The sequence below is a fragment of the Gracilinanus agilis genome, chromosome 3 (genome assembly GCF_016433145.1).
Source record: "Gracilinanus agilis isolate LMUSP501 chromosome 3, AgileGrace, whole genome shotgun sequence".
In the NCBI taxonomy this organism is placed as follows: Eukaryota; Metazoa; Chordata; class Mammalia; order Didelphimorphia; family Didelphidae; genus Gracilinanus; species Gracilinanus agilis.
Window position 1 is genome coordinate 420,306,815 of NC_058132.1, and position 15,094 is coordinate 420,321,908.

A 15,094-nucleotide genomic window follows, 5' to 3' on the forward strand; every position below is an offset into this window, starting at 1 on the left:
AATCTGTGATTCTCATCAATTTGAATGCTTTCATCAGTGATACAAGCCAAAATCCACCTGTACTTTCCCATAAATTTTGAGTAATCTATCAATTGCTCTTGAGCACTACCTCTATAATTCTATGGTTTCTAATAAGTTTAGTCTGTCTGTCTTTTCCTGTTCTCTCCATACATGACAAGTATACTTTCTGTTATGATTGTATGCTTCTGACATAACTATCATTACTGTCATTCTTTTTAGGCAAGTTATTATTGGTAGCTACTGAAACCTTATATCCATTATATACCTTCATTTTTTTTTTGTTAGTTACAGTTGTGATTATTTCGAGTTATGGTGTTCTTATGATTTGCAGCTATAAGTTTATTAGTGTTTTAATTAAAAGATTGAGCAGATGGTACTTTGAGTTAGTAGGGAGCACCTTGTTCTCATTTGAAAATACTACATAGTTTACCAAATTCAATTCTCCTAATTTCTAGTCTGTTCTATCCCCACTTTATTAAAATAATGATGTCACTCATGTAATTGCATGTGGTAGTCTTGGGTAATAGCCTTCATCAGATTACTATTTCAAATATAGATTGTTAGACAGGTCTCTTTGAAGTGGTTATAGATCTCATTTAAGAGACCCATCTACAGGGCTTCTTAACCTGGGATCCAGGAACTTAAAAAAATTTTTTTTTTGGTAAATAGTTTTCAATAAAATTGATTTTCTTTGAAATGATATTTTATTTTGTACATTTAAAACATTCTGTTGCATAGATACCTTCAGACTGCTGGGTGGTTCATGACGTAAAATAAGTTAAGAACCCCTATCCCATAGTAATCTGGGATTTGATAAAATCAATATAACATGATGCTATTTGTAAAGAAGACATGTGCTAGATCTTACCATATATTGCAAAACCCTCTTCAAATTTTCTTTTGAAATATTTTTTTTGGTGAAATAAAGACCTTTGGCAAGCATATCTTGTTTGTTATTGATAATTATATAGATGATCATTAAAGTTATTTTTTTAGTATCAAGGAATATTGGGTAGTTTTAATATGCTGCTGGGGAGAAATTGGTGGAGAACCTTTATGAGATAGTACTGAGTCAAGTGTTTCTTTATATTTGACAAACATATCTAAAAGGACAGAGGAAAAAAGCATTTAGTAAGTGCCTTGTTTGTGCCAGAGACTGCTAAGCATGTCCAAAATATCTCCTTTAATCAAATAAAATCTTGAATTCCCTATACTTTGCACTCATTTCTGTGACTAAAGATGAATGTCATGGAAAATAAATGGTAAAAGTAGGCTATGTTTTCTTCTTTTCTTCCAGGATACTTTTTAATGAATAATACCCTAAAAATCTAGGTAGATAAGAAAGTAAGAAAGAAAAAGAAAGAGAGTAGGCATATGGATCAGTAGATATAGATGTCCCCTTGATTGTCTTTAAGGGGGGAGTAATAATTATATTGCATCTAGAACAGATTTCTTTGTATTTTTAATCTACTTCAACTTCCCTTTCCATCTGTAGTAGCTTTTCTATTCCTTCATTAAGATGAGGTATTAATAGTCTAAATCAGGCCGTGAGAGCCATAAACGCCACATTTTTAAAAATGTAATTTCCTTAGAGCCGTACAGTGCTCCCAGTGCGAACTCCTGTAACAGCGCCTGAAAAAAATTGACTTTATGGCTCCTGCAGAAAGAGCCATATCTGGCCCTTAAAAGAGCCATATCTGGCTTGTACATTTGTACATACATTGAGAGCCATACATTTCCGACCCGTGGTCTAAATGGTAGTGGTTCCACCTTCATTGATAATTACTGTAAATCAGAAAAGATATATGGCAGATCTGTACTATTTTCTATTTCTTCCCATCCATTTGCATCTTTACATGCTTTTGGGATGATTGTAACCTTGCTAACCTCCTTCCCATTATTCCTTCCTCCTGTAAACTTAATTTATCTAAGAAACACAGCAAATAGAAATTGGAGAATTTATAAATATTAAAACATACCAGAAAAATATGCAAGAGTTAGAAATGACATTATATGATCAAAAAAGACATTTTCTCCATTCCTCATAGACTCTTAAAAAAAAAAAAGTCAGGCCTTGTCCAGAAAACATTTTGTCTCATTCTGCCTTCTGAGTCCTTCATCTCTCTTATTATGAGGTAGGTACATGTTTCATTATTAGTCCTTTGGAATCCTGATTTGTCATTATGCTGAAAAGAATTCAGCTCTTAACATCACATTTATAATATCATAACTTCCTCATACTTTTTCAGTTTATGGGTACCCTCCTCAGATTCCCATTCTTTGTCACTGCAAAAAGAGCCAAAAATATTTTTGAACAGCTGTGGTATTTGTTTTGCTTAGGACTCATTCACCACTTCCCCCACATGCCCTTCCTCATCTTTCCCACCCTCTCTTCTTTCTTTTCCCTACTGTTGAGTGGAAATGTATTTTCCAGTGGAGTGACATGTATTTTTTTCTGTTTTTCTGTTGAATGAAATGTGTATTCTACCCCCGCCTGCACCACTATGTGTCCTGCACACCAGCAGGAGTCCCCCTCACCCCTCCATTTCCCTTAACCTTTCTTTCCCTTCCTCCCTAATGAGTTACCTTTTATTATTTTTCATTTGTGTTTATCTTTTTGTATTTCTCATACTTTTCTCCACTCTTAGGTTTGAATAACACACCAGTTTCTCCAAACTGCGGTTGTTTTTTTATTAGAAATGCTCAGAAGGGGGGCAGCTGGGTAGCTCAGTGGAATGAGAGTCAGGCTTAGAGACGGAGGTCCTAGGTTCAAATCTGGCCTCAGCCACTTCTCAGCTGTGTGACCGTGGGCAAGTCACTTGACCCCCATTGCCTACCCTTACCACTCTTCTGCCTTGGAGACAATACACAGTATTGATTCCAAAACGGAAGGTAAGGGTTTAAAAAAAATAAAAAAGTTAAAAAAAAAAAAAAGAAATGCTCAGAAGTTCTCTATTAGAGATATCCCCCCCCCTCGCTTTGCATTATATTCAGTCTTGCTGAGTAAGTTCTTCTTTACTATAAATCCATATCCTTTGGTGACTACTAAATCTTGCATGATTCTCATTCTGGCTTCTAAGTATACTTTCTTTGACTTGTAAGCTGAGAATTTTAGCTTTGATGTTTCTGAGTTTTTATCATCAGATAACTGGTGGATTCTTTCCATTTCTACTTAGCCCTTTGCTTTCAAGAGCTCTGGGCAGTTTCCTCATTTTTTTTTTTTAACCCTTACCTTCCATCTTGGAGTCAATACTGTGTATTGGCTCCAAGGCAGAAGAGTGGTAAGGGTAGGCAATGGGGGTCAAGTGACTTGTCCAGGGTCACACAGTTGGGAAGTGCCTGAGGCCAGATTTGAACCTAGGACCTCCTGTCTCTAGGTCTGGCTTTCAGTCTACTGAGCTACCCAGCTGCCCCTTGGGCAGTTTCCTCTTAAGATTTCTTTAATTAGGATGTTTTTGGCTTTTTAAATTTTATTTAATCATGGTGGTCACACAGTATTAAATTCCTAAATTTTTTCTCTTTGATCTGTTTTCTAGGTTGATTGTTTTGCTATGACATACTTAAATTTTATTTTTCTGTTTTTAAGGCTTTTGATCCTGCTTTACAATTTCTTGTTGCCTTCTCTTTGATGTATTTGAATATTCAGAATGTTATTACTTGGTTAAGGGTTTTTTTTTAATTAATTTCTTATAGTCAACTACTAATTCCCTTTATAATTTTTTCCTCCATATATTTTTCCCCATTAGGCATTCTTATTCCATTTATTTGGCACCCTTAAAAAAATTCTTGCTTAATCTTTTCTCCGTAAGGCATATACTCTTCCACCATCTTTCTTTGTAGCACTTTATAAGGGAGTCTGTATTTTAGGTTAATATTGCCTCTGACTGCCCTTACCTTCTTCCTGATATTATTCCCATGAGCAAACATTGTCTTCTGTATATCTGACTATCAGGGACTTGGAGTACAAAGACAGGAATAAAATTGTCTTTCATTCAATGAGCTTACATTCTACTTGGGGAAATAATGGGTACATATATAAATATATACTATATAAGTAAAAGGTAATAGGAGTAGAATGACACTAGCAGCTGGTAGGTATTAGGAAAGGTCTAATTTATAAGTAGGTACTTAAGCAGAACTTTGAAGTCAGCTAGTTATTCTAAGACTTGATGATAGAAGGGGTGCATGCCAGTCATAGGGGCCCAACTTTAGCAAAAGTGCTGATAAAAATGGACTGTTGTATTTAAAAAAATAGAACAAGAAGCCCCATTTGGTTGTAGTATACTGAGCAGGAAGAGTATTGTATAATTACATCAGAAAGGTATGTTAGAAGAAGTGTCCCACAGGATGTTTGTACTGGATTATAGAGGTAACTGGGATAACATGGCCAGTCTTCTGTTTTTAAAATATTGCTATGGCAGCTAAGTAAGTGTACAGTGGATTGGATAGGAGAGACACAAGCAGATAATCAACTAGGTGAGAGATGATGAAGGTATGAATTAGTGTTGTTTAAGTGAAAAAAGAAAGATTTAAATGTGAGAAATATTCTGGAGACTTGGCATTTAATTGGAGAGGAGTAAAGTTCATGATGATGCTGAGGTTGTGGATTTGGCTGGCTAGAATGATGATGGTGCTCTTAACAGAAATTAGGAAAAGGGGGTATGTTTTCTGTGAAATATAATGAATTCTCTTTTGGACACGTTGAGTTTGAAATACCTATAAGAAATTTAGTTTGAAATGTCCAATAGGCAGTTATTAGTGTGGGAGTAGGGCTCAGGAGTCACTATAAATCCAGGAGTCTTCTTTATAGAGGTTGCTATTATATTGATGCTATCTGAAGAAATCTTTGAGAATATAGAGTCGTTCAGTCACCAAGCATTTAGCATGCCTGCAGGTACACAAACACACACACACACACACACGCACACACGCATGCACACATGCATGCACACACACATATAGCACATATGAAGTAGTTAACACTGATGGAAATGAAAGAAGAAGAAAGAGAACCAAGAGGTAGAAGACAGATAATTTAGTTCCTGAGAACCCAGAGTAAAGTGGCAGGATATAGATGATATTCTAATGAATATTGAGAAGTTGTCAGAGAAGTCAGAGGAGATAGCAGTGACACTAACTCTGGAGAAGACAGACTATCTAGGAGAGGATAGCCAACAATAACAGGTTTTTTTGAATACATGATGATATGTTCTTAGCCTCAATTTCCTTTTCTCAAGAATATGAATAAAAGTAACTAGTACCTACTTTACTGGTTGTTGTAATGAAATCATATAAATCTTAAAGTTAATTTTTTGCATCTTTTGTGTTGTGATGCAAATGAGTATTGCACTGGAATAAGTGTCTTTCCTGCTAATATTCTGTAATATTTAATATTAAGTGAATATTACGTATGTGCACAAAATAATTTTTTGAAACTGAATAATAAAGTATTGGGAGGTAAATTTATCTTCTCCAGGTTCACTGAAAGCATTCTTCAGTTTTATTCATGTAGTTGACAACATTTTGGGACGATTTATATTTCTTCCTTTTTCCACATGTTTCTGATTTCTTCTTCTATGTCTCTACATTGGATATAATTTCTTTTCATATACCTTGATTATTTGAATTAGTGATTTCTATCCTGTTCTCTTCTCTCCCTTTCTTACTGTATTCCTTTTTCCTTCCTTTTTTCTTTCTTCATCAAATTATAACACAACTGCTTCTATGAGTTCCATTTTAATTAAAGTCAGATGATTTGATCCTTGTCACAGATAGCTCTAGACCTGCCACAAGTCATTATCTTACTTTTTATTGTGTAACATGAACATTCAATTTAGTGAACCTCTTTTAGGATTCTCAGGGGACACTTATTCGAATACTATTAACATTTCATCGTGTAGTACTTTCCAGTTGATCAAATATGTCGTATTTTTGTGTTTCTCTTGATTCCTATGTTTGTATTTCAAAATATCTGTTCTCTTTTGGTGTCTTTATCAGGAATATTTGAAAGTCCAAATAAACAATCCATTATTACTCTTGTTGGATTATATTGGGTTTTTCCATGTAAACCATTCTTGGTTCAGAATCTTTATTCTGTGCCCTTTGATATATAACAGTGATGGCAAACCTTTTAAGAGACTGTGTGCTATGCATTTTCCCCTCTTGTGGGAGGAAGTACTCTCATTGGGCTGCTGAGCAGAGGGGTGGGTGAAATGTAAAAAAGTCCTTAGGCATGGTGGAGAGGGAATGGAGCAGCTTGGCCTGAATCCCACTGCCTTTATAGGAATGAACTCTGGCAGGCAATGGCACACGTCTTATAGGTTCACCACCACTAGTAGTATTATATTGCATGTTTTTCTTTCCTTTTGAATGGTAGCTGCTAAATCTTGTATGATCTTGACTATAAACTCTTTTTGGTGGCTTGTAGTATTTTTTTCTTTGACCTTGAAGCCCTGGATTTTTAGCTTTTACCTTTTTGAAGGTTTTCATTTTGAATTTTTTTTCTTTTTCAGGAGGTAAGAAATAGATTTTTTTTTCTGTTTTCATTTTTCCCTCCTTTTCTAATATATCAGTCTAATTTTCCATCATAATTTATTGAAATATAGTAGATTATTTGCTTTGCGTTTTTGTTTTTTTTTTTACGTAGTCCTATGATGCTTAGATTCTCCCTCCTTGGCCTTTTTTTCCTAGATCATTTTTTAAAATAGTATATTGTGCTACCTTTTAGGAATGGCTATAGTAATCAACCTATTTTCTAAGCATTTAGTATTTTAGTGAATTATAGAGAGGCACACACCAGAAAGGCTTGCTGCCTGATAATAAATTTCTTTTAGCCATAGCAATTCATGGAACAAAGAAAAAATGTTAAAAAGCCCTCACTCAAACCATGCCCCTTACTTATGCTTCTTCAGTGATTGTGAATAGCTGGCAAGAAAAGGGACGTTGAATGCCAAAGAGTCACATATTTTTAAAAGACCATCAAATTGTAATTTAATTTGTAATTCTAAATATGAGTTTCTTATCCACTGAAGAAGTGGACATATTATTGGAGTTTAATCATATCAATGTTGACATCTTCCCTTAAAAAAAAAGAAATAAGTTATTATGAAATACAAAGATGGATTTTAGGCACTTCTTGTAGAAGCAAAGATAGGAGTTGGCAGAGTGGGTTTTATCATATGCCTAAAGGTGACAAGAAATATTATTTCACATGATCACAGATTTCAAGCTTGAAGGGACCTCAGAGACCACATAGTACAACCTCTTCTATCTGGTCTTCATGTAGTGCAGTACTAATGCTAAGTATGTGCAAAATGACCACCATAAAAATAATTGCAGTAACCAACATTTATGAAGATCAAGTGATAAAGAAATTTTACAGAGACTTTGGTAAGACCCTCCATATTAAATCAACAGACACAAAGTAAAAGTATTATTTTGATTATTTTAGTTAATTTTGGAAAATATATGGGTAAAAAGAAATATTTGTGAAAGCATAGTTCAGGAAGAAGGTATGAGATTGCTTATTTTCCTCCCCAAAATATATGGTATCAAATAAACACAATAAAGATAGTTTTATTTGTTTGTATAAACAGAGAATAAAAGACTTGTTGTTAATGTGGGAATTACTTCTGAAATCAGATCAGAATCAGAAAATTGGAATTAGTTTTTTAAAAAGGAAAAAAATAAGTAAAACATAATATATAAAACAGTTTAATATTTAACTTCTTAAATAAATGGTTTAAATTTAAATATGGGAAATGGAAAATAGAAATGACACCTAGTATTAGAATTTTATCCAGAAGCTTAACTAATACAAATTAATTGATTCAATAAACAGATGAAAGAGAGTAGAAAGCAACATAGTCTGCAAACATCCGATTTATTTGACGAAGAGTTATAGGTGGCTGTTAATGACTATAAGATCAATGATGGATGATTATGAGCAATATTATCTTTAAAAAGAAGAGATATAGTATAGGAAAAAAACAGTTTAAAGAAAACTTAGCACGATATTTGAATTCATAAGGCCACTTTAGGAATAATCAAGCATGAAAATGGAAGGGACATTACAAACAAAAGAAAATGGGAAAGATTTGCAAATATCATCCAACTAACTTTTTTCATTGAGGGAGAATCCCAACATAACAGTTTCAGATATGCTTCTACAAGATGATAAGAATGACTTAAGATATACAGATTGATTTGGCATGTGTGTGTAGGAGATCTGACCTGCAGGCAACATAATTATGAATGTGTTTAGTGAATAATACATAAGGATGGGGAATCCCAGAAGGGCGTGAGAAAATATCTGACTATTAATATTGAAAAAGGAGCCTGAATGAGCATTAATAACCATATTTATAGATAGATATGCCTATTTTCCCAATTATCCAAAATCTTCATGTGAACCATCTATGTGTTAATTCAGGATGTCTTTGCCAAGAATATTTTAGTAAGGAATAACTAGGCTTTCATAATCACTATTCAGTAATGGATCACAGTTTTACTGCCTGCCTGCATGCCCCCACCCCCATTACCCTAGACCAGTGATTCCCAAAGTGGGCACTACCACCCCCTGGTGGGTACTGCAGTGATCCAGGGAGGCGGTGATGACCACAGGTGCATTTATCTTTTCCTATTAATTGCTATTAAAATTAAAAAAAATTAATTTCCAGAGGGCTAAGTAATATTTTTTCTGGAAAGGGGGTGGTAGGCCAAAAAAGTTTGGGAACCACTGTCCTAGACAGTGGAGGGAGGAAGTGCTCACATTGGACAGAAGGATGGGGCATGCAAAAAAATGTCTTCTGACTCTGAGAGGTGAAATAGAGCAGCCCTACTCCAGCACTCTTCCCCATCACAGCTCTAGAACCATGTAAAACCTCCTGGTGGAGAACATTGTCATTCAGAAGGTTTGGCCCAGCCAGACAGGAAAGGCGAATTCTATTGTTCATATTTCAACATGTATTTTGTGGATAGTATTGAGACACAATTAGTTGGCCCTAGAGTTGAACTGTGAAACAGACCATATTTTGCTTTTGAGAAGTGGCAAAGCTCCTTTACTGACCTGAAATTTACCTTAAAAGTAGAGATTTATATTCTCTCTCTCTCTCTCTCTCTCTCTCTCTCTCTCTCTCTCTCTCTGTCTCTCTCTCTCACACACACACACACACACACACACACACACACACGTTGCTATATGTCATTGAGGCAAGGAATTAAAAATGAATAGCACACAGAGCACAGTTAAGATCCATATAGGTGAATGTGGTTGGTAAAAAAAGAATCAAAATTTACTCAGTATATATATATAGCAAATTCAGTATATATATAGCAAAAATAGCCCTGGGGTTGGGGGATCTTATTTCAAATCCTGCCTCTCATACTGCCCTTGTGATTTTAGGCAATTTATTTTAACTTCTCTGAGCCTTGGTTTATTCATCTGCAAATTGAGGGGGATGGGACTAGATGGCCTCCAAATTCCCTTCCTGCTTTAATCTATTATCAAAGAGTTGTATAAGAAGAAGAGAAAGTGGAAAAAAATGAGATAAGACATGGACAAACTAGAGTACTCCATTGTTACACTTACCAGGTCAGTCAGGAAAAAATGAAAAAGGTTTCTAATATACCTCTCTGGTAAAGTAGTCTATTAATAGATATTGTCCAAGATTGACAGGTGTAGATGGATTGTGATCTTTTTTTGTCAAAAGGAATCCTCTGAATCATTGAGCTAAAAGATGTTAGAATATTGAGAGTAGTTAGAGATAGTTTGTAATTTTGATTATATTAGAATTCACTTATAAAAACAAAGGCTAATCATTATAATATAATGAAATGTATCTTGATTAAGACCCAGGAGATCTATGTAGAGACAGGAGAGCTAGCCAGATTCCTGTCTGTCACTAAACCAGCTGTGTATACATAATTTTGGGCAAGTTTCCTAACCTCTGGATCAGGGTCCTTACTAGTAAATCAGGAAGATTGGATTCAGTTATTTTTAAGTTCTTCTTCATTGGTGTAATACTGTGAATTGACATTGGAATGGCGCAGCAGATACATACCTTAGGTAGGTCATTAATTACCACTAGCCATTTTCAGCTAATCGTTTCTTAAAAATGCTTAAAATCATTTTAAAATGAACTTTTGTCTCTATTTCTCAAAAAGAAAGGGTTTGCTAAATTTAAACAACATTGTTCCCCTGATCTACCCACCTTCTAACAATGATTTGGGAGGAGAGAGGATGAACAGACTTTTTCATCTTTACTGTTATAAAAAATAATGTTTCAGAAAAAAATACATTTGACCACGTTGTTTTAAAAACCTTCTTCTGCTCTTGTTAATCCCACTTCTCTGTACCTTTGTACAAAACAGTTCCCATAGTGAAAATGCCTCCCTTTTAGAAGTTCTCCTTTTTGAATTCACCTTTCTTCTAATCCTAAGTCTCTTTCATGAAACCTTCAAAACCTTTCATTTTCTGTAACTTCTCTCATGGCAAAAATGAATCTCCTGACTCATATTTTTTCAAATACCTCATTATGTTCTGTCTTTATAGGATGTAGATATATTCTTCCCCATCCTCAACACCCATCCCCACTAGATATATTCTGTCCCCTTCCCAAACTATTTGTAAATTCTTTCGGTGGTATTAGTTTTTATCTTTGTTATCCTCAGTACCTAGAACAGTACTTTGATAATTAACAGAGCCTTACCAAATAAATATTTTCAAAAATATCATATGAGATCTTAATGTGTCAGTTAAAAGTTTCTGACTTGAGATCAACAAATTCCTGGTTCTAATAGGAATGATTATATCTGTTTATGTCTTTGTTTTGGAGTAATTAGAAAAAGATGTTATAAGAATCAGAGATTATGAATTTACTGAATATAATGACATATGCTAAATCAACAGTAAGAGATACCTATTAAACATTTTATTTACCATCCTTTCAGGATTAACATACTCAGACCCAACCGTATCTTTTGATTCCTAGTTCAGTGATCTTTCCCCCAAAAAAATTTAACACAGTTTTTGACCTGCTTTTAGAAAATAGCTAAAGGAGTGGGGAGGGGAGCTTATCAAACATAGTACCTGCTATGTCTCTTTTCCATTTCTAATGTTATGTATTCTTTCCTGGAGTTAGAAAGCCATGCTTATAAACTTGCCCATACAGATAATCCTGCATGGGATTTTGTACATTCTAATGGAAATAAAATTCTTTAGTAATTTTATAAATTCAACTAAGAAAGCATAATCTTGACTTGTATATTTTTCAAGGGATTAAAAATATCACCTTTTTATTGGCGGTTCTTTCTTCATTTTTGTTATTCTTACATAACTCAGTATGTAAATTGTGGATGTTCCTTTTAATATTCCAGATTACAGTCTATATGATCTTGAATAAGTCTCTTCTCTGGCCTTTCACAAATTGCCCCATAAAAGAGATCTAATGATTGCTGACTGTTTTCCTGGTTTTTTATGAATACTTTTTGAAAACTCAGGCTATCTATTCGTTATCCCTCATTCTTGCAGTGATGCAAAGTCACTCCCTTGTCTAATTAAGCATTAATGGATGACATTTATTTTTAATTTAATTTTTTAAATTAAGGAACATTTTTTCTTCCTCCCACTTCTGCCTTCTGTTCCTCCTACTTCCCTCTGTACCTAAAGAGTTAATACCATAAGTTAGATATATGATGTGAGAAATTGGGTCTGCTTTCCATTTTGAAAATTTATGAAGCATTATGTTCATTTGTTCCTGTTTATTATGTACCTTATGTTTTCCATTGACCAACCTCTATTTCTTAATTACTACCAATTTGTTTTAATGAGTACTGCTTTGAGATCTGATATTCCTAGATTCCTTTCCTTTTCACTTAAAAAAAATTATTTCCCTTGAGATTTTTTATCTTTTTATTTCTTCCAGCAATTTTTAAAAAATCATTTTCTCCTACCTCTGTAAAGTAATTTTTGGTAATTCAATTGGCATATAATAAAATATGTAAACTTATTTAAGTAGTATCTATTTCTTATTAAGTTGACTTAGCCTATGCATGAACAATTAATATTTTTCCAGTTACTTAAATCTACCCTTGTGTAAAGAGTTTTATAGTAAATATTTATAGCAAACATTTTATACTTTGTGTCATTCTAAAAATGAATAAAATATCTGAATAAAAAATAGAAATAGAAATGGAATTTTTCTTTCTCTTCCTGATGGATTTTGTTGATAATCTTCAGAAATGTAGATAATCTCTGTGAACATTTCCTACTATTTTAATTTAATCTACAACCTATATATTATATAATAATTTATAACTTATTTGGCTAAAATTGATAATTTTACATCCTGCCATTTGGCTAAAGTTTTTTATTTTTAGTTAATTTTTTAGTTGAGCATAGAGTTTTCATGATTTTGATTCCTTTTTGCTTATACTTATTTCTTTGTTTTCTTTTCCTTTTCCTAACAGTATAGTTAGCATTTCTAGCACTATATCAAATAGTAGTGGTATTAGTGTACATCCTTGCTTTACTCTTGATCTTATTGAAAAGGCTTCTAGTTTTTCTTCATTTTAGATATAACACTAGCCCTTGTTTTAGGTAGATAACTATTAATCAAAATAAGGAAAGATATGTTTATTTATTTTCTTTTATTTTTTAACAGGAATGGATCTCTGCTTTTCTTTGTTTTTAAGGACTTTATGCCCTAACACATGAGTGAGTTTTAGAATAACGCTATGCATATTTAAGAAAGAGGTATTTTTATTCCCATTTCAGTAATCTACAGGGGTCTATATATCTATGTTTCAAAATTTTTCTTCAGGTACTTGTTAATTATTTTTCTGTAAGCTTTTTCTAGACGCAAAAATAGTACAATGAAGTCCCCAGTGGTTATAGTTTTACTTATTCCCCATATGGCATTTTAAACTTTTAATATTTAAATGGTATGTCATGCATATGGTTAATATTGATATTAATTCATGGTTCACGCTACCTTGTAGCAAAATATAATTTCTCTCCTTTTTTTTTAGTCAAATCCATTTTTATTATTGCCTTGCTGAGATCATGATTGTGCCCTTGCCTTTTTTACTTCAGATGCATGTGGTTTAATAGATTTTTACTTGCATCCTTTATTTTGAACTCTGAATCTTTATTTTCAAATTTATTTTCTTGCAGACAACATATTATTGAATTCTTGTTTCTGGCCTATTCTACTATCCTTTTCACTTTTCAGAGTGATTTCCTCCTCCTCCTCATGTTCACAGTTGTACTTGTTAATTGTATATTTTCTTTCATCCTATTCTCTGATACTTTTCAGCTTTTTTTGTTTCCATCTCACTCTTTATAAAAGTGAAGAATGAAATGAAAGAATGTTGAGCATCAGTACATTAGGATTAGTGCAGTCTACTTTGCTTCTTCTGTCCTTCTCTTTCCATTGCCCAAGTCTTATTCACAGGTTCTTAATTCTTTCTTTTTAAACTCCTTACATGGTTATTTTGTTTTGTATGATTAGTCCTTCTCCTAGCCAGTTCTCTCTCCCTTCCTACTTCCCTTTCTTCCATTTTCCTGGTGAATGAAATGTATTTTTGCAACAAACTATGAATATATTTTTCTGTCCTTTGACCAGATCAAATGAAGGTGTGGTTCATTATTTCCTGCTACCCCAAATCCTTCCTTCTTATTTGTCTTTTTTTACTTGTACATCTCAATTGTATAGTAATTTTTTTGATACTTTCTCTTCCATCCCCCCTCAGTATTTTCCTTTCCTTCTCCCTTTCTTTTTATCTTTTAAGATCATCTAAACGTTTTTAAAAACAAACAAAAACCTTCCACTCCCTCTGATTTAGATTCCTTCTGTTTATCCCTGATGTCAGTGCACATCAGCTCTGGTCTTTTTGTTATTAGCAATAAATGAAAGTCCTTTGTGTTTTTGAGGTCCACCCTCCATTCCCCTTTTTAGATTATATATAATTTTGCCAACAAGTTATTTGTAGTTGAACTGTATCTTTTGTCTTCTGTATTATCATATTCTGAATCTCTGTTATTCTTTTGTTATTCTTACTCTGGTTCCTTGGTTGTCAAATTCTTCCTGGCTGTTTGTAGTAATTTTTGTTTGACTTAGAAGCTCTGGATTTTGATTTTAATGTTTCTGAGGAGTTTTATTGTGTAGTTTCTTTCAGGAGGTAGCCACTAGATTGTTTCTGTTCTTTCTTTGCCCTCCATATCTAAGCTGATTTAGCCAGATTTCTCCTACTATCTCTTTAAATATGATCTCTAGCTCCTTTTTTTTGGTCCTGGCTTTCCAGTCATTCTTAAAATTTCCTTCTTTAGTCTGGTTTGTAAGTTGTTTTTGCTATGGCATAGGTTATGTTTTCTTTTTTTTTTAATCTTTTAAACTTTGATTTAATATTTCTTGCTATCATGGAGCCATTAACTTCTGTTTGGCCTATTCTAATTTTAAAGGACCGTGTTGCTTGAGTAAGCTCTTACCATAAGCTGTTAATTCTCTTTCAAATTCTTTTTTCCAAAACTCTCATTTTCTCCCATTTTAATAAGAGAGTTCTCATTTCATTTTTTTATAAAATAATTTTAAGCCTTAGGAAAAAATCTTCTTTCTTTATCTTTCTCAGGAATTCTAATTTAACTTATGTCTTAGCTGTGTCCTTAAAGATTTTGCCTATAGATGTTTTTCTGGGTTTGTCTCCAAAGCAGAAGAGCGGTAAGGACTAGGCCAGTGATGGCAAATTGAGATGGGAGTGCCTCCCCCCCAAGTGTCATACTGCACCCTTCCCAGAGACTGAGTGCCACACTTCCCCCACCCCCCCTGACAGGGGAGGGAGGAAGTGCTCCCATTGGGGTCCTGGGCAGAGGGGCTAGTGATGAAAGGCAATTGTAGAGAGAGGGAGGAAATTGGCCATAGTGCTCTGCTCCCCTCCATATGTGAGCGCTATTTCCCCCCACTCCCCCAAGGATCTTACCTCTGGCAGGGGAGGAAGGAAGCATTCCCTTTGGGATGCAGGCCAGAGGGGCAGGGGAAGAAGGAATGTCCTCAGGCACATGGAGAGGGGAAGGGGA

General features: G+C 34.0%; 1 protein-coding gene across 2 annotated transcripts in view; it reads left to right on the top strand.

The window, feature by feature from the left end:
- DYRK1A (dual specificity tyrosine phosphorylation regulated kinase 1A) overlaps positions 1–15,094 on the top strand; it is a 60,298-nt gene that overhangs the window by 25,136 nt on the left and 20,068 nt on the right. The gene's annotated exons all lie outside the window — the stretch shown is intronic.